Source organism: Vigna unguiculata, chromosome 9, assembly GCF_037176805.1.
Source record: "Vigna unguiculata cultivar grain cowpea cultivar isolate G323 ecotype 2 chromosome 9, ASM3717680v1, whole genome shotgun sequence".
Classification (NCBI taxonomy): Eukaryota; Viridiplantae; Streptophyta; class Magnoliopsida; order Fabales; family Fabaceae; genus Vigna; species Vigna unguiculata.
The window spans coordinates 18,415,985-18,438,900 of record NC_140800.1 but is presented as its reverse complement, the minus strand read 5'-3'; the positions used below and the strand labels follow the sequence as shown (position 1 = coordinate 18,438,900).

Below are 22,916 nucleotides of genomic sequence, written 5' to 3'. Positions count from 1 at the left end.
AGATAATAGGCAATTTTCTTGTAGTGGTTCTTTGTTGTACAATCATATTGAGCACACCTTTTTTCCTCATTTGTCCATTCATTCCAAGGCTTATCAACCTGCTTGTTATCAATATGTTTAGGAGTGCAAGGTCCATTAAAAATTGTAATAGGAGATTAAAAATTGTAATGGGAGATTGCATATCTCGTTAAGACTCTTGATATGAGTAATGAGAAGTTGTATACATTGTCAAGGCTCACTATGAGAGTAATGGGAAGTGACATCTTTGGTAGGTTGCCTTCAAGAATAAGTTGGGTGGTTGTATATGAGAGCATGCCATACCATTGATATTACTTGGTGGTAATATGTTGGATTGCATGCTTGGTTGTGAGGACATGTGATGGATTGTTAACTTTGTTAAGTTTATGTATATGTTGTGATAATGTAAGGTGAGTGATATGTGAATATTATGTTGTGGAATGATGTTTGATAGGGTTAGCTCACCCTTGCATGTTTGTGGTTATAGTTTCCATCTGTGATGATTGTATAACTTGTGTTATACGAGAGTAGATGTTGATGTAGATACAATTGGAGAAGCTTAGTTGTGAAGAGCTCGTGGGGAAGCTTTTGGATGTTTTGAGATATTTGAAAATGTTCCTTTAAATAAAATGTAATAGATTAGTTGTTTTGATTTTTTTGAACTTGGAAGAAATTGGTATTAAGTTTTCTCGTTATGAATTAATTTGGTTTGGTTAATTTAATGAAGGTTATTTTGAATAATAAAGTTTCATTTGGATGAACTTTTGGACCGTGGACTTTTGAAATAAAATAGTTGTGAATTTCCTATTTAATAAGATAGTAGCAGAGTTTTATGACTGGAAGTTTTGCAAAAAAAAAATAATTACACATGGCATCTCAAAGGGGGTGTTATATAAAAGAATGAAACAATTAAGCTAAAAAAGGTAACAAACAATTAACATATATCAATGTTGGCTATTTGGCTAAGTAGCTTAAACATATCAAACAAATGTCTTTATCCTTTCTAACCAATTATGTGATTATATTAACAAGAATCGGGCAAAAATTAATTTCATGGAAATAACTGCTTTCCTTACAACTCTCTACTCTCAAGTTGATAACACTTATATGCTTTCAACACTTAAATGTTTCTTACTCAAATATCCAAAAATCTGGTGATACTTTCACACTAAACAAGGACTGACTAAATATAAACATATCAAACCATCTCACAATCAATGTATGCCACAAGTTATCTCAATTGTATGCACAATTATGAGACAAGAAAATCATTACTCAAACATATTCTAACTTAGTTGACCATCCAAACATTCAATTCATATATTTTGAGGACATGATTAGAACAAGTTCAGAGAGAATTTCATAATTAAGCATGTTAAGACAAATTAAAAATATTGGGTTGCCTCCCAGCAAGCGCTTGTCTAACTTCTTTTAGCTCAACGCCTTATATTTAGTGTGACATTTTTTTTTCATTTCTGTAGGTCGCGTGTTGAACCAATACCATATGCTTCTTTGTGTCTTATCTTCATTTTCATCAATACCTATACTCACAATAACACAAAATATACTTCAACAAACAAATTATCCCAATTTTTATATAAACAAAAATTTAAGAATTGGAAATTTATAATAATAACAAAGAAACAAGTGAAAATATAGAAACAAAGAAAAAAATTTGCAAAACATAAGCACACCAACCAACTAATAATTCCAATATGTAGAATGATTAAATAGATTTTCCAAGCAACCTCACTCAGATGTCTCTTGTTGGGAAAGTACTCAGTACTCGCATTTGTAATGACTACTACTTTCTCTATCCTTTAAGATTAGACACACAAATGTCTCTTATAATGCCTATCTAAGTATGACATACCTTACCAAATCTCTTGGATTAAGCATGCATCAAAACTTGCATTAAGAACCAGAATAGTGGGGGCCAAACACACAATCCCATCAAAATATTTGTTTTATTTCTAATTTGCTTAAAAGAATCATTGTTTGCTTGTTTGGGGGTTTTATTTCTAACTACTCATTTATTAGTAACATTTTATTTGATTGGAAATGTCTTCATATAAAATCAAATTTGTTTATGTGAGAAATTTGTCACTTACTCTCTTTATTTCTGAAATTGAGGAGTAATTGAAGAATTTTGGGAGGATTCGACTTAACGGTGTAATTATAAGAAATCACAAGGTAGATTTTTACATTTCAAATCATTATAGTCAGCCATATTTGATGATGTTGCTATAGCAGCTCAAATATAGAAAATAAATTATTTTTTAGTGTTGTTTTTTTCTAAATTTGCAAGTATGTAGCTTATACTTATTTTCTTGGAACCTTTTTCTTTTTCATATTAATGGTTATTTTGACTTGATCAACAATAGGGAAGGGCAGAGGTAGGAGTAGTTGTAGTTATCAATCTAAGGCACAAAAAGGGTAACTTGGTCCATGGAGCTATGACAAGGGAAGTGGGCAAGATGGAGGTGAAAGGGAGTACAACATATTGTCGAAGAGAACGAAAACCTGAAGCTTGTTGTTAATGATCAAGAAAACCTTATTGTAAATGTTGTACTACTATGTAGATATTTTCTTCATTGTGAAATTGTAATGTTTTTGTTGTCATAAACTTTGATAAGCATTATAAATGAACAATGTTGTTTGGGATATGAGCGACCAAGTTATGGACAATTATTTTCATTTTCAATTGTTAACTTTTATGTGTTTGAAGTCATGGGTAAGACTTCAATCAATACAATACAATTAGTGTTTACGAAGATGTTTCTCATAAACACACATTACATCTAGTGTAATTTATTCCCACATTGTCCAAGCAACTAGGTAAAGAATTTTATTTCCTATAATAAGAAACACTTTAGAACCTTTTAAAAAAAGTTAATATTTTTTTTATATAATTGATAAAGTAAGCTAAGATGTCACCCATGATCTAAACAAATTTATGTTACATATCATGAAGGGGTCATTTAGAAACCGTGACCATGTTATGTTAATAGAACTTCCTGGTGTGAAAAAAGTGTAACATCACCACACATTTACATATTTACAAATATGTCATTTTGATGAGCAAAATTATAAAACTATCATTATGGACTGCAAAATTAAAAAATTGTCATTTTGACCCAAATGCTTACATGAAAATAGGGTTAGTGTGGCACTAACGTGACACTCTTCTCTTTACAAAATAAGTGTCCAAGTCCAAAAATAATTCACAACAAAACCTGAAATAATTAAGAAACGATAATTAGATCAAGTAAATTCAAATTAATTAAAATTCGAGTTACTGTTCCAATAAAGCCAAATAAAAGGAAATACACTAATAATATACAATTAAAAATTAAGCATCAATTAAGTAAATACGAAAAAATAATAATTCATCAACAAGCATCCCTGAGTCAACATAATGCTTCAGAAACTTCCACGATACAACTCCACTGTCACACCTCATCGCTCTGGTCGCTCCAGGTGTTACCTAAAATCATAATTTGAAAATACCATAACTGTGAGCTGAATTAACAATAGTCAGTTCACCACATGATGGGAATTTCGACAATAAATCTTAAAGCAATAAACCAACAATTAGAAAAGGCACAAGCTAAAGCAGAAGCGGAGCAATAATGTTTTAGAAAAGGCACAAGCTAAAACTATTTGAGCAAAGTTAACTTATTCATTTTCTCCAAATTAAAAGCTCCAATAACACACTTAATCAATGGATGGCCTACTGCAAGACTTTAACTCTAACCAAGAACAATCAACAGCATGTCAATTTATGAAAAGGGTAATCAAGTTCTGTAACGTCCCATTTAATTTAATACGTAAAATTAAAGGACACGTCACACATAGATAAATCGACAATGCAGTCCTGGGGTTCATAACGTCACCCCTACAAAACCAGGCACACCACGATGCCAACAAAAAGCAGGATGAACAGTTTGACTAAGAGTTTACAAATCCGGTAACAACAAAATACAGGGGCCATAGCCCTAAAGAAACATGAAAGAAAGACGTTCGAAATCTAGCCCGGATGGCTAAGCTGCTGGATCACCACTCCCTTGCTGACCACGAAGACCTCGCCCATCTGCTCCCATCAACCAAGTTGATGATCATCGCAAGAAGAACAGCCACATACATCACAAACATGCAACAAAACGGGTAAGCTAGAGCTAGCAACATGAATCATGCAGTCAAACATATTTTCATCATCTCATATCCACATAGCAACCAAACATGTTATGACTCTTCATCCAATACACTACGACTCGACTCGACTCATCCGGATACGTATAACTTGGTCGGATTCAGCGGATGCTTGCACTTGTGTGGGTACCTCTGCTCGATCCTGAGCCATGTATTACCAGTGTTGCAATGAATCAAATCTCTCCCACCACAAGGTTAGCCCTTAGTGAGTTTCAGGCCTCCTGCTACTCCCACCACAAGAGTCAGTCCGCTCTAACTGAGACTGACTGGCTCCTCGGAGTGTCAGGATGCAACCTTACCTTGAATCCTTACCTAGTTATACAGATGGGGCACCACCATGAACACCCACTAGCAGGGGCCATGGAATTACGTCCCGACCACTGAAGCGCAACCCCAGAGGTCTCACCGAGAGACCCCAAGGAATTACACGTTGACACGGACCAACATTCATAAAACAACATTAGGAGAATATCGAAAACATATTTACAACCTCATACTCATCCATGAGATCTATTCCTCATACGCCTCACATTTTGAATCCATACCTCTGATCATCACCGTCCCATGAGTCTAGGGTCTCATCTCATGACAACCCCATGTTCCTTTAATTTCAAACTACCCATTCATTTATTTCTCATGCCAAGTCTCATACCAATCCATTCATCCACAATTCATGAATCATGCCAAATATATATTTCATACTCCATTATATACATGTCCATCATCACATAATCATACTCAGCCAACATGGTTCATTCGGGAAACATTAAACAACCAAAACACAGCACGGTCTCGCCCAGCATCTCGCTCAGGCTGCGGGGTCTCGCTCAGGCGAGACGTGCTCGCTCAGGCGAGCCTCCCCCCTCGCCTAAGCGAGAGCGCCAAAAACAAGGGCATGGGCAACACGGGATCTCGCTTAAGCGAGATCCCTCTCGCTTGGGCGAGTTGCCTGCTCGCTCAAAAATTGAGCGAGCCGCCCGGGCGACGTTTCGCGCAAAAAACTTAGGCGAGCTCCCTGTTTCATCTCGCCTAGGCGAGATGGACTCGCTTGGGCGAGATTAACAGGTCTCGCCACTGTTCTTCACTGTACGGCCATGATTTCCGGCCAAACATCACATGCAAGGTACTCTCACACACCCAAACGACAGATCCCACCATACATTCAACAAATAACGCACAAACCATTCAAAAAGAGACTCGAAACCATAACCCTAACTTCCCGTACCTGGAAAAGAGCTAACGAAACTTCGACGCGGAACCTTGGAGCACAGTAGCTCGAGCAATGGACCTAAGAACTGGCGGAACAGCGGTGAACACAATGATTTTCGGATTTTAATCGGTGGAAACGAATGTAAAACCTCATAAGGTAAGTACAGTAGGTTAGAGTTACTTACGTGGAGCGGGAATCACTAGTCGAGCTCTCGGGATGGACTGGTTCGAGACGAAGAACGAACCCTAGCAGAAGGTGTGGCGGCTGCGGCTCAAGGTAAGGGCAAAGGTCCTGAAAATGTAGGGTACCCTAGGTTTAGGGCAGACCTAGAACTTATATGCACTGGGCCAACCCTTGGGCCCATTAAGAGGCAGCCCACTAACCTTTAGGGCTGGAAAAAGAAAAAGGGTTCTTACAAGTTCGGGCTGAAAAACAACCAGGAATGTTATAGCCCAGACCATGATCAAAATGTGGATGATTAATCAATGTGAAGTTAAGTGGTTCATTTTCTAAAATTATGAATTTCAATAGTACATGTCATCAACTAGGGTTGTCATAAGAACCACCAAACAATGACATACATCCACCACACTCTTACACACCAAAATAGGGGTTAGCACAAAACCTTAAACCCCAAACAAAAAACTCAAAAATAACAAATGCACCAACAATCAAATAAATAATAAAGATGCCAATGTGGGATACACAACGTGCAGAGGTGCGGTCAAGTTTCGTGATGACATTCGCAAATAATGTGTAGTTTTTTCTTACCGAAGTGGTTGTTCGAAAATGCGATAAAAACTCACAACTTCTTCAACGCTGGAACGATGACCTGGGCACAACAACCAATTCCACCTTTTGCCACGGTGCCAAACCTCAGGTTTTTCCCCAATTCGTAAGTGTTCGCGTTTTCAACGACAACGGAGAAAGGCAACGTTAATCAAACCCTTGCGTAATCTGCCTTCACAAACACAAAGTGGTGGCACCAATGGCAGAACAAACGGTGAGGGTGTTCTAGAAAGAAGAAAGAAAAACCACTGAGGAGGGAAGAATGACCTAGGGTAGTTTCAAACAAAATGACATTTCCTCCCAACGTGGATTTTATAAAAACAAATTATAAAGTCAAAACAATTATTCAACACTAAATATGTATTTAATTACTTTAGTCATTAATAAAATTTAAACAAAATTAAAAAACTTTGTACTAAGACTAACTTTTTTTCCTATAATATTAAAAAGAAAAATATGAAAATATGGTATTATTATACTGAATAGAAGAAAAAGTAAACAACTTAACATTTTTATTTAACATTTTTTATGAATAATGAGAATAAATCAAAATCAAAATAAATAATAAAATTAAAATATAATTAAACCATGTTTTATTCATATAACCTCGAAATAACTAGTATGGTTTGACGCTTTATAATAAAGCAAAATATTAGATAATGATTTTAATTCAATTACAAACGCAAAATGAACCCTCTGAGTTCTCCATACAATAAAAACCGTTGTAGTATTCCTGCTTAACTTCATGACAGAGGGTAAAGCACCGAAAAGGTTTACAGGGGTTCATTGGCGTGATAAATTTGCATTCCACATGATGAGGTTCCATGGCTAAGACGACCAAGATTGTGAACACCATGATGATAGCCAACTTGTTTGACATTTTTTCTGCCATCAAAACTCACTGATTTTTCCTTCAAATTTTAGGATGCTTTTGAGATATCAACACAATAGTAATTGGTTCTTCCATATTTATATATAAAAAACAGTCTTCAATAAAAATATTAGTTAATTTCTTTAACGTGACATTCAGTTTTATAAATATAATATTAACACTATTTTATTAAATATTACGTATTTTTATATGTAAAAAACATTCTTCAATAAAAATAATAGTTAATATTAATTAATTTCGTTAACTTGACATTTAGTTTTATAAATATAATATTAACACTTGTTTATTACATTAGTGCAGAAATTCCTTTTTACCTCGTCTTATATGCCTCGGTTATCCAGGAACTGAAGTATGTAATGGCGCGGTGACATTTTTACAATTTCAACCAAGTTTTATGCCTCAGTTCACCAAACACCCGAAGCCAAAGAGTACTATAGGCCTCGGTTCGCCCAAAACCGGTGCCAAAAAGTAATATTACGTAACTATCTTTTTGAATTAATTACTCAAATGTAATGATAAATCAACAACAAAACAAATAAAGATTGTAAGTAATTGGAATATAATCTTGTAGTAAATAAAAATAAGATGTGTGTCTAACTATAATAATAATAATAATACACTGTAATGATAAAAATAATTATAATAATATTAATACAACGACTTCATATATAAAAAGATACATGATGTCTTATTTTGTTTTTACAATTATATCATCTTAATTATTATTTTTTAAAATTTAAATGATTATTTATAATAAAAAATTAATTTTTAGTTTTATTATTTTACTAATTTTAGTAACTACTTTTTTTGAATTTAAGTAATTACTCGATGTAAAGATAAATCAACAACAAAACAAATAAAAATACAAGTAATTAAAATATAATCTCGTAGTACGTAATATGTATCTAAATACTACAATTAAAATAATAATAACAATAAGATTGATATTAATATAATAATATTGATATTATTTAAAATAAAAATACAAAATATAATAATAATAATAATAATAATATTAATAATATTAATATCAATATCAATACTAATATTAATTATTGTTTTTAAAATTTAAATGATTATTTATAATAAAAAAATACATTTTAGTTTTATTATTTTTCTAATTTTAGTAACTACTTTTTTATTTCAACTAATTACTCAAATGTAATGATAAATTAACAACAAAGCAAATAAAAATATAAGTAATTAAAATATAATCCTATAGTATATAAAAGTAAGATGTGTATCTAAATACCGCAATTCAAATATAAAAATGAAAATAATTAAAATATAATTTTTTAGCAAATTAAAATAATAGTAATAACATTATATTATTTATGATAAGAATAGTACTACTACGAATAAATAATCATAATAATAATAATAATGTTATTAATAATAATAATAATAATAATAATAGTAATAACAAAAATAATAATAATATTAATATTATTACAACTAATACTTCTAATAATTTTCATAATAATAAAATTAATATATAACAATAATAATTATATTATTATTATTATATTAATATCAATACTAATACTAATTATTAATTTTTAAATTTAAAGGATTATTCATAATAAAAAATTAATTTTTTAATTATTATTTTACTAATTGTAGTATTTACTTTTTTTAATTCAACTAATTATTAAGATGTAGAGATAAATCAACAATAAAGCAAATTAAAATGAAAGTAATTAAAATATAATTTTGTAGTAAATAAAAGTAAAATGTATATGTAAAATGTATATGTAAATACTACAATAATAATACTAACAATAGTAATACCATTATAATAATATAATAATAATAATAATTACTAACATAATATATTATTAAAAATATTAATAATATGAGTAATAATATTAGTAAGCATAAGAGTAAGAGTAATAACTATAATTATATTAATAATAATTATTAATATTATAATTATAATAAAAAAAATAATGATATAATAATAATTCTCGCTTATTATAACTAATAATAATAATATTTTTTTAAATTTTTTCTTTCCCATACTAATAATAATAATAATAATAATAATAATAATATATTATATATTAATATTACTAATAATATTTGGAATGTTATTACTATTAACAATATTAATAAATTTAATAATAACAACAATAATAATAATAATCATAATAATATATAATATATAAAAGCAATATGTAATAATAATAATAATAATAATAATAATAATAATAATAATAATAATAATAATATTAAGAATAGTAGCAATATTAATAATTTCATTATTAGTTTAAGTATTGATTTTCTATATTATAGTTAATAAAATAATAATATTTTTTCAAGTTATTTTTTCCCATATTTTGATATATAAAAAGATTAATATATTATATATTAATATTACAAATAATACTATATAACTATTTTTACCGCTATATGTATTAATTTAATAATAACAACAATCATATAAAATAATAATAATAATATATTATATATTAATATTGTTAATAATACTAATAATAATAATATCAATAATTTTACTACTACTAATAATGTTAAAATTTTTAATAATATTTTTTCTAGTTAATATATTATACATTAATATTACAAATAATACCTACAATAATAATATTCCTAATAGAATTTAATAATAACGGTAATGATATAATAATTATAATATATATTAAATAATAGTAATATATAATATTAATAATACTAATATAATAACAGTAATATTAATAATATTACCATTAATAATATATATAATAATTATTGTTATAATAATATAATATCTAATAATAATAATTGTAATATTACTTTTAATGAAATTTATCATAATAATATTACTAATAATTAGAATAATATTATTAAAATTTATAATAATAATAATAATACTTAAAACCATTTTAATTACTTTTTCAAACAACATATCTTAGAAATAGAAGATACTGTTGTTCTCTTTAAAGTATACTAGTAAAAATACAGATGCTATTATGTTTGTGTATTCGCATTTTTTTAATTTTTATAAAAATTTGAGTTAAGATCAATAATATTTATTTTTAAAATATATATAATAAATTTTAAAAATAGTGGTTAAATAAAATAATTATTAAAAAAAGTTTTTTAAAATAACAGTCTAACATAAAAGAGATTTAAAAAATGTCAAAATATAAATTAATTATAAAATAATTAATTTCTAAAATAATAATTAAAGATAAAATTGAATATAAAAAGAAGAAATTCTTTTTATATATTTAAAAAATAAAGAAAAAAGATAATTTTTTTTTATATATTTATATATTGTTATAGATTATATATTATAAAATATATAAATCTGTGAATTGAGTTTCTTACGATTTATTTTATGGAAGAAAATTAAGATTAACTTTCTTAACGTTGATGTGACGCAATCTACAAATTATTTTTAACTCATGTGAACTGTATATACGGACGATGCACTTAAAAAGATAGATAAAAAAAGAAAGTTAGAAAGTATCTAGTCTAACATTTAATGTCCTTAATTCTTTATTTAATGTTATTAATGATGTTATTTAATGTTATTAATGCATTATTTAATGATACACAGGTAACATGTGTTCAATGACGTTATTTTGTGCAAAGATTATGTTAACAAGTGTCTTTAATAGTTAATATATATTAAATTTTACAAAAATACACAATCAGTGATATTAAATAAAATATAATCTAATAATTATTAATACAATTTTATTTTATTTAAAAAATAAAAATATTCATAAAAATTATATATGTGTTTAATATTTTATTTAATGTTGACCAATAAAAATAAAAATATAATTAAATAATAAAATAACTATATTTTAGTGTGGTTAAAAGTTAAATATAATTAAACATAAAAAAGTTTAAATTAACAAAAAAATAATGTTAAACATCTAAAAAAATTACAAAAAAATAATTGAAGTAGAGATCTTAAAAATTTCAAAGTCCTTGTTTTATATCATAAAATTATTATCTAAGAATTTAAAATGATACTTTTATCTTTATAAAATATATTATATGCATTTATATTATTTTAATTAATGTACTTAATTATTTCAATTTTTAATGAAAAAATTGATGGAACCAATTTGCATTAGTTATTCCTTAATCAGTGTTCTTAGGATAGTGATTAGCACTCTCCTTTATATAATGATATTGTTTGAGATTACGGTGTAAATTGATATGCAGGTGATAATGTTGTCGTTGAGACGATCAAATTAGGATTAAAATAAATTTTAAATTAAAGATAAAAAAATATTATAAAATCTTAATAAATATTTTTTTATTATTTATTTAATTTATTTTACTTATTTGAATATTAGGAAAAATTAATACTTTCATTTTGAATATAATATCATAATGTTTTAATAAAATATTAATAATATAATATTATAAAAGTTTTCAAATGTAAACGTGAATAATAATAAAATATGTTATGATGGATAATTAATTGATTTAGTACATATTAATTTATTTTTAATATAGTAAGACAACAAATTATATTATTGGTAGAAAAACTTTAACTATGTTCATTTTGTTTGACTTTGGTTACTGTTTAAAGTAATTGAACTTCTGTTTGATCTTTAATATTTAATAATTATCTCATGGATTTATTAAATAAAAAATAATAATATTAATATATATTAAAATTTGTTATATATTAATTTTTTTCTTTTTATAATTATTAAAGACCAACACGTTAACAAATTTCAAACCAAATTAATGCTATTGTGTATTTTCTTTCTTAATATATTGAAAACAAATATTTTAATTCTTATTTTAGTAAATTCAATATTTACCCTAATTAATTAACTATTACAAAAAATTATCAATATATAACATCTAAAGTTTTATAACAAAAAAATTTATCAATTTTTTTTTTTCATTTTTGTGTGTGCTACCGTCACAATCCTTTCTGCATAAAAAGTAAATATTCTTACCCAAACACATTATTAGTATTTAAAAATAACACTAAATTTTAATTTTAATTTTAATATGATCGTAATAAAGCATAAAGAGTAAAACGATGGTACAAATGTGGGGTCTTAAAATTTACAACTGGAGGACTATTGCTGTCTGAACCCTTCATCAAGAAGAGAAAAAGACTCAAATATCCTTCACCATTACACTGCATTACCTCTGTTGCTGCTATTCCTGCCATCATAGTCACCATCATCACTGCTGCAGAAGAGAAAGAAAAAGAGTAAGAGAACGCTGCAAGGAAAGAAGAAGAGAGAAAATGTGGAAAAAACTCACTGAAAAACTCATTCAAAAAACATATTCTGAAATACATTTGGAAATTCTGTTTCAAAAATCATTTTTCTGAAAATTTCATTCAGGAAATTCTGTTTTCGAAATTTTGTTCTAAAAATCTTGTTCTCAATTCCAAAAGCCTTGTTCCAGAAAGTTTCTGGGATATGTAATCCCAATTTCACTTTTCAAAAGGGCAGAATTGCTGTTTTAAATATTTGAGGGATGTATGAAAAAATTGTGGAGGTGCAAAAGTAAAAGCCCAATTTGAGGTCGGTGTGTTTGCACATATTTAGTGGCTTGAGTAACAACATTAAGGGGCTTTCATCTTGCATCTTTAAAGATTTCTTCCCCACCTCTAAAATTTTTTAAATTCTAAAAATATTCTTTGACCATTCAAATAAAATTACATAAATCACACCTTTAAAATTATTTTTAGATGTCAGTTTCCAATAAAAAATACATTCAAAAATCATTTAAATAAAATTTTAGACTTCTAAAAATGTCAATATATATATATATATATATATATATATATATATATATTTCTTTTTTTCGCATTTATTTTTGTTAAATTTAAATTTTAATGACTTTTAATTTTATTCACTTTTCAATATATACATTATAAAAAAACAAAATTATATATAAAACTTTATATATAAAAGAAACTTTATAGGATTTAAAAAATATAAAAGAAAAAATCTCACAGGCAATAATTTAGGATGCTGTTTTTAATTTAGAAGTTGAATATACTTAATAGGAGTAATAAAAATGTGGAATATTGCATTTTCTATACAAGTTATCTCCAGGCCGATTTGTGTATTTTTTAATTATATATTGGTGTTCTTCCTTGTATGTACTGAATGATAAACATTTTAATGTATTCTGGGAGTATAATATTATGGGTTGGTTTATTAGTTGTGTTAAAAATGAGGAGTATAATATTATAGGTTGGTTTATTAGAGTTGTATTACAAATTGTCTATTCAACCTCATTTATTTTTCTTTGAGTTAAAAAATTTGTAATTTATCCTAACTTATTTGTAAGTTAGTGGATTGGATCATTTAAATGTTTTACTTTTTTATATTTAAAATTGAGTCAATTATATTTTTTATACTGATATAATTTTTATTTATTTTATTAAATATTATTATAAAAGTATCCAATTTATTTAAATATTATTAATGAAATATTTTAGTCCTTTCAAGAATTTATGGTCTATCTACATGATTAGATTATAAGTTGGAGTCTATTAGTTTCAAATCCGTTTAATTTGTGAGACAAGAGAATTAGATTCAATTTAGTTCACAATTAAAAAATTGAACATTTTTTGAACCTAACCTTAATTGAATCTTTGATAAGTAACATTTAATTAAGAGTTAAACCCATTTATACATCTCTAATTCTACATACTAATATTCTAACCATACAATAAACTAAGGTTAGCATTTTGATTTTTATATTTCTAATTCGTCTTGATTATGCATACTTAAGTACATTTATTGTTCGTTTCAGAAGTTACTATAGGTGTGCTCATCGAGAGTGCAATGTTAAGAAACAAATCCTACGCCATTCGAACGACGATGAACAGATCATGGTCACAACGAAAGGACACATACTAAAAGTGTATATTAAAGTATAGATGCAAAAACTGTGTGTATATTGCTTCAAAAAAGGCTACTTTATAGCAAGTAAAAAAAGATAACATACTAACATCAGACTAGCATACGTGACTAAGCTAATGCCTACAAAATAGGAATCCTATAGACTCGCATTTATTAAAAACAAAAAAACAACCCACTAATAAAACCGCTTCATTCCCTCCCTTAAACCAACTGCAGGTGCAATTAGTTTATTTCACTGAGATCAACCATTCCCATCTTGTTTCTGGGTTTTTGAAAAGCCTCCAATTTCAAAGATTTAGTCATTACATCTGCAACTTACTCCTGAGTTCCACAATACTCCAACTCAATTTCTCTATCTTTCACAAGGTCCCTCAAAAAATGAAACCGCACTCTGATATGTTTGCTTCTACCATGCATGACCGGATTTTTTGAAAGTTTAATAGTTGAACTGTTATCACACATAATCAGAGTGCTCTTTTGAGAGAGAGTTAAAAATCTCATAATTCTTCTCAACCATATTGCTTGACAGGCACTAGCAGCAGCAACTACAAACTCTGCTTCGATACTTGAAAGAGTAACAATTGGTTGTTTCTTGGACATCCATGACATTGCTCCTTAATTGAATAAAAATACATAGCCAGATGTACTTTTAGAGTCATCCTCATCTCCTGCATAGTCAGAGTCCGTAAACGCAAGCAGATTTTCTTCCCTTCCTTTTCTGTACAAAATTCCATAACTTGCAGTTCCTTTGAGATACCGTAGAATTCGTTTGGCCACTTGTAGGTGTAGCTCAGTTGGTTTGGACATGTACCTGCTAATTAAACTCACACTGAACATAATATTTGGTCGAGTAGTATTCAGATACATTAAGCTTCCTACAATCTGTTTGAAATGAGTGTCATCCACCATTACACCGTTAGTATCTTTATTAACTTTATTACCTGGAACAATTGGACTCTTCATAGGTTTGCTCTCAAACATTGCAAACCTTTTCATAACATCATTGGCATATTTCTGTTGACACAAAAATATGCCTTCGGGTTTTTGTAAGACCTTTATGCCAAGAAAGAACCTCATCTTCCCTAAATCAGTCATATCAAAGGCCCGCATCATACACTTCTTGAAATTTGTCATCATGTCCACATCATTACCTGTATAAATCAAGTCATCAACATAGATACTGACAATTAGTATGGTCTGGTTAGCACCCTTTTTGATGAATAATGTTTGTTCACTTGGACATTTTTGAAAGCCATCATTCATGAAGTGTGCTTCTATACGGCTAAACCAAGCTCTAGGTGTTTATTTTAAACCATACAAAGCCTTATGTAGTTTGTAGACCTTGTGCTCCTCCCCCTTTTTTTCATAGCCCTTTGGTTGTTCCACATAAACATCTTCATTTAATTCCCCATGCAAGAAAGCAGATTTAACATCAAGTTGAAAGATATCCCACCCTCTGCATGCTACAAGAGCTACAAGTAGACGTATTGTGTCCATGCGTGCAACAAGAGCAAATACTTCAGAGAAATCAATTCCATATTGTTGTGCGTAACCCTTAGCTACTAACCTTGCTTTGTACTTATCAACTTCTCCCAGCTCATTCAATTTTGTCTTGAAAATCTACTTGACTCCAATTGTCTTGGCTCCATCAGGTAGATTCATTAGTTTCCAAGTTTGATTCTTCTAAATCGATTGGATTTCATTATCCATCGCTTTCCTCCATTTGGCATGTTGGACAACTTTTTCAAATAGAGTCGGGTCATCACTCATGACATTTTGGACCATGTAGGCTGCTCCCTCTATTCCTTCTACTTTTTCTTCTTCTTCACTTAAACCTGCACCACTAACAAAATCTCTCATCCAAGTTGGTTGTCTTCTTTCTCTCCTTTGATTTTCATTTGTTTCATCACCACTTTTGAGCTTCATGTCTTCCTCTTGTGCATCTTCAGCATTTTTGTCACTATATTGCTACTCATTATTATCATTATAGAGTTCATCATCACCCCACATCAATTCAGTTTCTATCTACTCTTTGTAATTTGTACTCCAATTCCAACTCTTTTCTTCTTCAAACAAGACATCTTTGCTAATCACAATTCTCTTGGTTTTAGGATCAAATAAGCGATAACCTTTCAATTCACTGCTAACACCTAGTAAAATGCAAGGAAAACTTTTATCATCAAGTTTACCTCGTGTGGCATCTAGTATATGTACATGAGCTAAGCATCCCCAAACGCGAAGGTGTTTGATTGAAGGTCTGATTCCACTCCAAGCTTCTTGTGGTGTGATATTCTTCATGGCATTTGTCGGACAACGGTTTAGAAGATAAAATGCCCAATTTACTGCTTCTGGCCAAAATTTTTTTGGAATTCCTTTTGCGGAGAGCATACATCTCACCAGGTTCATAACAGTCCTGTTCTTACATTTAGCGACTCCGTTTTGATGTGGCGTGTAGGCAGTGGTAAGTTGTCGCTTAATACCATTTTCATCACAAAAAGATTTGAATGCAAGAGAATTAAACTCACCTCCTCTATCGGTTCAAAGACATTTGATGGACGTTCCAGCTTCCTTTTCCACTAGGCTTTTGTATAACTTGAAACACTCCAAAGCTTCAAATTTTTTAGAAAGCATATACACCCACCCTTTACGACTATAATCATCAATGAGGCTTAAGAAATACCGTTTTCCACTGTGGGAAACAGGTTCTATAGGTCCACATATGTCTGCATGTATAAGCTCCAAGATAGTGTGTGCACGCTACTTGCTTGTCTTAGGAGTTGGATTGCGATGCTGTTTGCCAATGATGCAATCAAGACATGCAACATCCGAGGAATCAAGTGTTGGAAGATCATGTACCATGTTTAAGGTTTGTAGAGTCTTTAGACCTTTGTAGTGTAGGTGACCGAGCCTTTTATGCCAGAGATAAGTAAGGTCAGTGGAGGAAGTATGTAAACACTCGTTAGTGGGAGGAGAAGTGTCGCAACTTTCATCAAGAAGAATGAACATACGATTTTTGCTCATATTTGTGTGGGTAATCAAACCTTTGGATAGGTGATAGATGTTGCACTTTCCCTTCTGTATAAGGATGGAGAGACCCCTTTCCTGAAGCTGACCAATGCTTAATAAGTTTTTTTGAAGCTCTGGTACATAATATACATCCCATATTAGAAAAGTGGTGCCATTGAAAACTAATTTGATACTTCCTATGCCAACCAAACCATATGTGAATCATTTCCATATTTCACAAAATGCTTAGCCTCATACGTCAAGTCAACGAAAGCCTTTTTATCACCACAAATGTGATTAGAGCAACCAGAATCTAGAAACCATGTTGTCTTCTTGCTAATTTGTTCCACTACAAAAAAAATTGAAATTACCGACGGAATTTTACCGACGGATATACTTTTGTCGGTAAATTTGAATTATCGACGGATTTTACCGATGGATTCTCAAATTTTAATACCGACGGATTTCCGTCGGTAAAAAAAATTTCATTTACCGACAGAAAAATCTGTCGGTAAAATCCGTCGATAATTCAATTTTTTTTTACCGACAAAATTACCGACGAATTTTTCCGTCGATAAAAGAAGCGGGAAATTTTCCGCCCAAATTTGAATTATCGACGGATTTATCCATCGGTAAAAGAAGCGGAAATTTTCCCGCCCAAATCTCACCTTATAAGAAGACGAGGAGAAGAAGAAAAGAAGAAAAAGAAAGAGAAGAAGAAGAAGAAGAAGAGAAGAAGAAGAAGAGAAGAAGAAGAAGGAGAAGAAGAAGAAAAAGAAGGAGAAAGAGAAGAAGAAGGAGAAGAAGAAGAAGAGAGGAAGAAGGAGAAGAAGAAGAGGAAGAAGGAAAAGATGAAGGAGAAGAAGGAGAAGAAGAAGAAGAAAGAGAAAGAAGAAGACGACGGCGGCGGCAGCGACGGTGACGACGACGGCGACGGGGACAACAACCACGAAAAAAAAATTGAAAGAGGGAGGAGGAAGAAGATGAATAGTGTAAAAAATTTACCGACGGATATTTCGGTCGGTAATTAACGACAGATTTTTCCATCGATAATTACCGACAGATTTACCGACAGATTTTTCCTTCGATAATTACCGACAAAACATGATTTCCGTCGGTAAAATTTTACAGACAAGCATTTTACTGACAAATTTTTAACCGTCGATGATCCGTCGGTAATGTTGATTTAGCGACAGATTTTGGCCATTACCGACGGATTTTGATCGTCGATAATAATGGTTTTTCTTGTAGTGTTCGTTGATCGGTACTCCTATCAAGAATTTGCTCGAAGGCTGTTCGATCAATGGCTTGGAAGAGGTAATGCTTTACCTTATGATCCTTCAGTCTAGATTTCTCCAACTTTGTTGTTTGCTCAATAGTTAGAGTCGTGCCCTCTTGTGGCTCCTCGACACCAGTTTTGACCACATTCCAAAGACCCTTGGCACAATGAAGATTCTCCATTAATTCACTCCAATGGTCATAGTGTTGACCATCAAAGTAAGGTATTTTGGTCGATAACTTCTCGCTTTGCATTTTGAGACTTTGCTTCTCACAAGTAAGCTGCAGCTTTTGTATCAGGCCCTGTAGAGCTCTGATACCAGTTTGAAAGTGTATATTAAAGAATTGGTGCAAAAACTGTGTGTATATTGCTTCAAAAAGCTACTTTATAGCAAGTACAAAAAGATAACAAACTAGCATTAGACTAGCATACGTGACTAAGCTAATGCCTACAAAATAGGAATCCTATAGACTCACATTTATTAAAAATAGAAAAACAACCGACTAATAAAATCGCTTCACATACACACCCTGTGGATAAGTTAGTGGAAACCTTTGACCAGATCTTAGGCAACCTACTCATAGGCAATCTACTTAGTAATGCACCTCCCATATTAGAATAGAACATGAAGGAATTATTATTGGAAGTTAATGGCAAGTCTTCTTAAGACATGGCACAATGTAGTACGTTCTGTTATGGATTCAATAAATAATCATCAAAAAAAGATGCACCTATCTAGAAAAATCATTAACTTCTATAAACAAAAATTTGTGCAGATGCATAGACATAATTTTGACTGTCTACACACTAAAATACTATATCATAATCCTTAAACAATTTATAAATCATACACATGCACATGGAAATCATCTCATGTTGGAACCAAGATCATATTGCAATCATTTCCACCCAAATTCTTTGCCAAACACATGCACATGACAATCATGAGCAAGATAACAGTAACCTCACCTAGTAAAACAACATACCTCGTTCTTCTATTGCGATACGTAGCACTAACACTGTCTTTTACCGCCATACAATGGATCAATTTATCCATGACTTGGTTATCATTGTCGTCATCACCGGCAAGACAAGATGACGAAGAGGAAGACAAAGAACAAAGTTCATCGCGGGTACAATAACCATGTACCCCTTCACTTCCATTAGATTCATCATCGAAGTTACGAAAAGACATTGATCTCTCCTCACGATCACTACTCTCACCTTTGGAAGTTGTTGACTGAAAAAGTTGTCGACCCTTCAACTTTCCTCTTTCAATAGCCTCCCTACGTTCTTGGAGGATCTCTCTGACCGACACATCTTTGATTCTGGTCACGTTCTTCAATGGCTCAAGAGGTGACGGTGACTCTTGTTGAAGGTTAAACATGAGTTCCTTGGGAGAATATTTGCGGGACTTGTGAATGGTTAGGTTTGAATGGAGGGAATGTTTGTGTGTGATGCTTTTGGCTTGGATTCCTTATAGGCTTCCCACTCTTGTTCCAACTTCTTCAAACGTTGTTGAAATTCTTCTGTTATTTTTCCTTTCTCTTTTCCTTTTCTTTCGTAGTTTTCCATGGTGAGGATGTTGAAACTATTTTTCTCTTTGTTGTTATATGCTCTGTTTTCAACTTCATTTTTTTCTATCCAGATTGTATATTTATTTTATTTATTATTATTATTATTATTGTTTTTTATTTTTTATTTATTATTATTACTCTTTTGTTATTATTTTTATTTTATTTATTTATTTATTTTCCATCTTATCTTACTTTGATTTTATTGTGTTTTATTTTGTCCTTTTATCTTATTTTATTTTTATTTTTTCTATTTTTATTTTGTTTTCAATTCCCTTCACTTTTATTTATTTTATTATTTTTATTATTATATATATATATATATATTATTTATTTTATTTTTACTATTCTTTATTTAAAAAAATAGAAAAGATAAAGAAAAATGAATTAAAAAAAAGGGGTAAAAAGAAAAAAAAAACAGATTTGAAAAAATAGTAAAGAGAAAAAAAGGTGTGGAACATTTAATTTTCTGTTGCCTCAATTGTCTAGCTCTTTCCTTATTTGATATCAATAAGGGATGCCATGGTGACTGACAGGAGGGGCATGGATTGATTGAAGGGGAAAAAGTGGCTCTACCAGATATAGAGCAAGGGAAGAAAGCAACCGCCACTTCCCACCTTACGTCTCTGGACCGTGAACAAAAAGGATAAGCTCTCAGCACATTCGAAAGAGAACACTCGTAGGAGAGGATACACAATTTCAAAATACAATTCATGTAAAGAAACAGATAGCAGGGCAGCGAGAAAAAAGGAGAAAAAAAATAGGAAGGGACATAACAAAAAAGAGTGAGAAGAGATTATAGAAGTTCTGGGAATAAAACAAAAGCCATAGTCAAAGGAGAAAGGACCAACGCGAGAGAAGGGAGCATCAAGAGGTAAGTATCGCTACTTGAGTACTCGCGTGTATATAAATTGAAATGTATGTCGCTTGTTGTGCATCGTTAAATACGCAAATATGATGTTTTGTTGTGTTATGTTCTTTTGCTTGTTGATTCATGTGTCCGTGTAAAGGTCGTTGTGATCTATTGTAGTCTCCATTTACAATGTGCCTATGCCTTGCATCTAAATAAAAACCAAAAAATAAAGAATCAGATTCCAACCACAGCAACTAACGTCAACATCACATAACACCCTCCATCTCCACTAGCAGAACCACTCACAACCTCGATCCAGTATCCCTGTACTCACTCCCTCATTGTACTCAATCCCGACTATCACTCCCGACCATCAGTTTTCCAACGACTATCTCCATATTCCCTTATTCTTTACACAAGAAAGACGCAACACCTATCACTCACCACCACCATCATCATACCCACCCTAATCTTCTCCTTCTTCATATTTCATTTCTTATCATGGGTTAAGAGAGCCTTCACGCACCACTATTCAGACCATTTTCCAGCCTCATTATCCTTTCCTCCTTCATATTCGACCTTCATCTTCTTCCTTCACCTGCACAAAAACCAGAGAGAATAGGAACCCAAAATCAGAACTCACACGCTCAGAACAGTAGATTCACGTCCTCTCAATCATCTCCATTCTACTTCATCACCCATTAAACGAAATCATCATCACTGTCACGCACCTTTTCATCAAAACATCAAAACAGAGAAACCAAAGGATAAAGAAAATATCACCGACAGCGTTACCGTCGGCGAGTCGGAGCTTCACCACGATGCCGCAAGTCGAGTGCAAACTAGTGCTAGGGTTCAGCCACGTTGATACAGGCGTGGTTCGTGATCGTCACAAGGATTTCAGAGCATTTGATGGGATCATGCCCAAGACCTTCAAAGAGATCTCGGATTAGCTTCAGATCATAGAATAAGAACTCTTATATTTTTGTAATGTTTTTGTTTGGGCTTTATCGGACCTTTAGTTGTGTTGGGCCTTTTGGTGTTTCGGCCCATAGTATATAAGCCCTTGTGAGACACATTTGTTTTCAGATTTGAGTTTTATGAAAAAGTGAGTTTTCTCTCAAGTCACAAGGTTCTCCTAAGAACCACCAATCCTTATCTTTGAATCTTCGATTCAAAGTGGCGGATCTTCCTCACTTATCTTGGAACCTCCTCCAAGTGGCGTGATTTCATCCCGTTCCGCAAAAAACCCCCAAATCGACGTCCTCCATTTTCCCCCTTTTCGTTTTAGGGTTCATACCCATTTTCGTTCTAGACGAATTTCATCCCAAATCCGAGACGATCCTTCATCATCTGGTAATCAGAGCTCGGTTGGATTCTCTTCGTTGCGGATTTTGTTTTCCTTGGGTTTGTTTTTCGTGTTTTTTTGTGTTTGGTGTTCTCGTTCGTCCTTCAGTTGTACACTCCCGTATTGGCTCCACAGCGACATTGATAGGTTGGTTTCTCTCCTTCAAGATTCGTTGCGGTTTGTGTTTTTAGTTCCGAAGTGGGTCGTGTAACATTAAGGTGCTTGGGTTACTCCATCGAATTCATGAGCTAGGAGTGTGGAAGTGTTCATGGATTTTGGTTACTGGTTGAGTTCACTGCTTTGTGGTAGATTGCCCAAAGTTTGGGTGTTACAATCAGAATTGGCTCGGGTGGTGGATTGCATACCACGTGTTTGAGAAAATGGCCCATTGAAGATAAACTTGAAGTTGAGGTGTTCTAAGTTGATTCGAGTGGCCATTTTTACTGCTAGTGTTTTCTGGAACGTGAATTGCTTGAGTCAATCAAGGACTAAGACAACAATCAAGGTGTGAGTGAGTTCGAGAAGCTGGTCCATCCGACTTACTCATGTGGAGGAAGATTTTTGAAGATTTAATTCTCGTATTAAATCGGTGAAGCTGTAGACGATTGGCTGATGTGGTTGGATTGGCACTAAATTTGTGAATACAGCAAGGTGTGTTGTGTTGCTTGAAGTGGTGGATACTAGTGCAGAGTGGAAAGAGTGGAAACTTCGTGCTTGAAGGTTGTTGGCCCCATCTTGAAGCAACAAAGTTTGGTGAAGTGGTGTGATGTTTGATTTGGTGCAGTCGCAGTAGCCAATCTGTTGAGGCAGCAGAGTAGCGTGAAGTTGGGGAGACATGTTGAGTTGGTGAATTGTTGCCACGTGAA

The 22,916-nt window shown here is 31.4% G+C and overlaps 1 long non-coding RNA gene across 1 annotated transcript; it reads right to left on the bottom strand.

Moving 5' to 3' along the window:
* Positions 1 to 1,179: 1,179 nt before the first annotated feature.
* On the bottom strand, positions 1,180 to 6,605 carry LOC114171930 (uncharacterized). Its single transcript, XR_003601737.2, has 4 exons — positions 5,625 to 6,605; positions 5,456 to 5,525; positions 3,168 to 3,505; positions 1,180 to 1,559 (listed from the first exon to the last, which is right to left on the bottom strand). It is a non-coding gene; the product is annotated as an uncharacterized LOC114171930 (long non-coding RNA).
* Between the last annotated feature and the right edge of the window lie 16,311 nt (positions 6,606 to 22,916).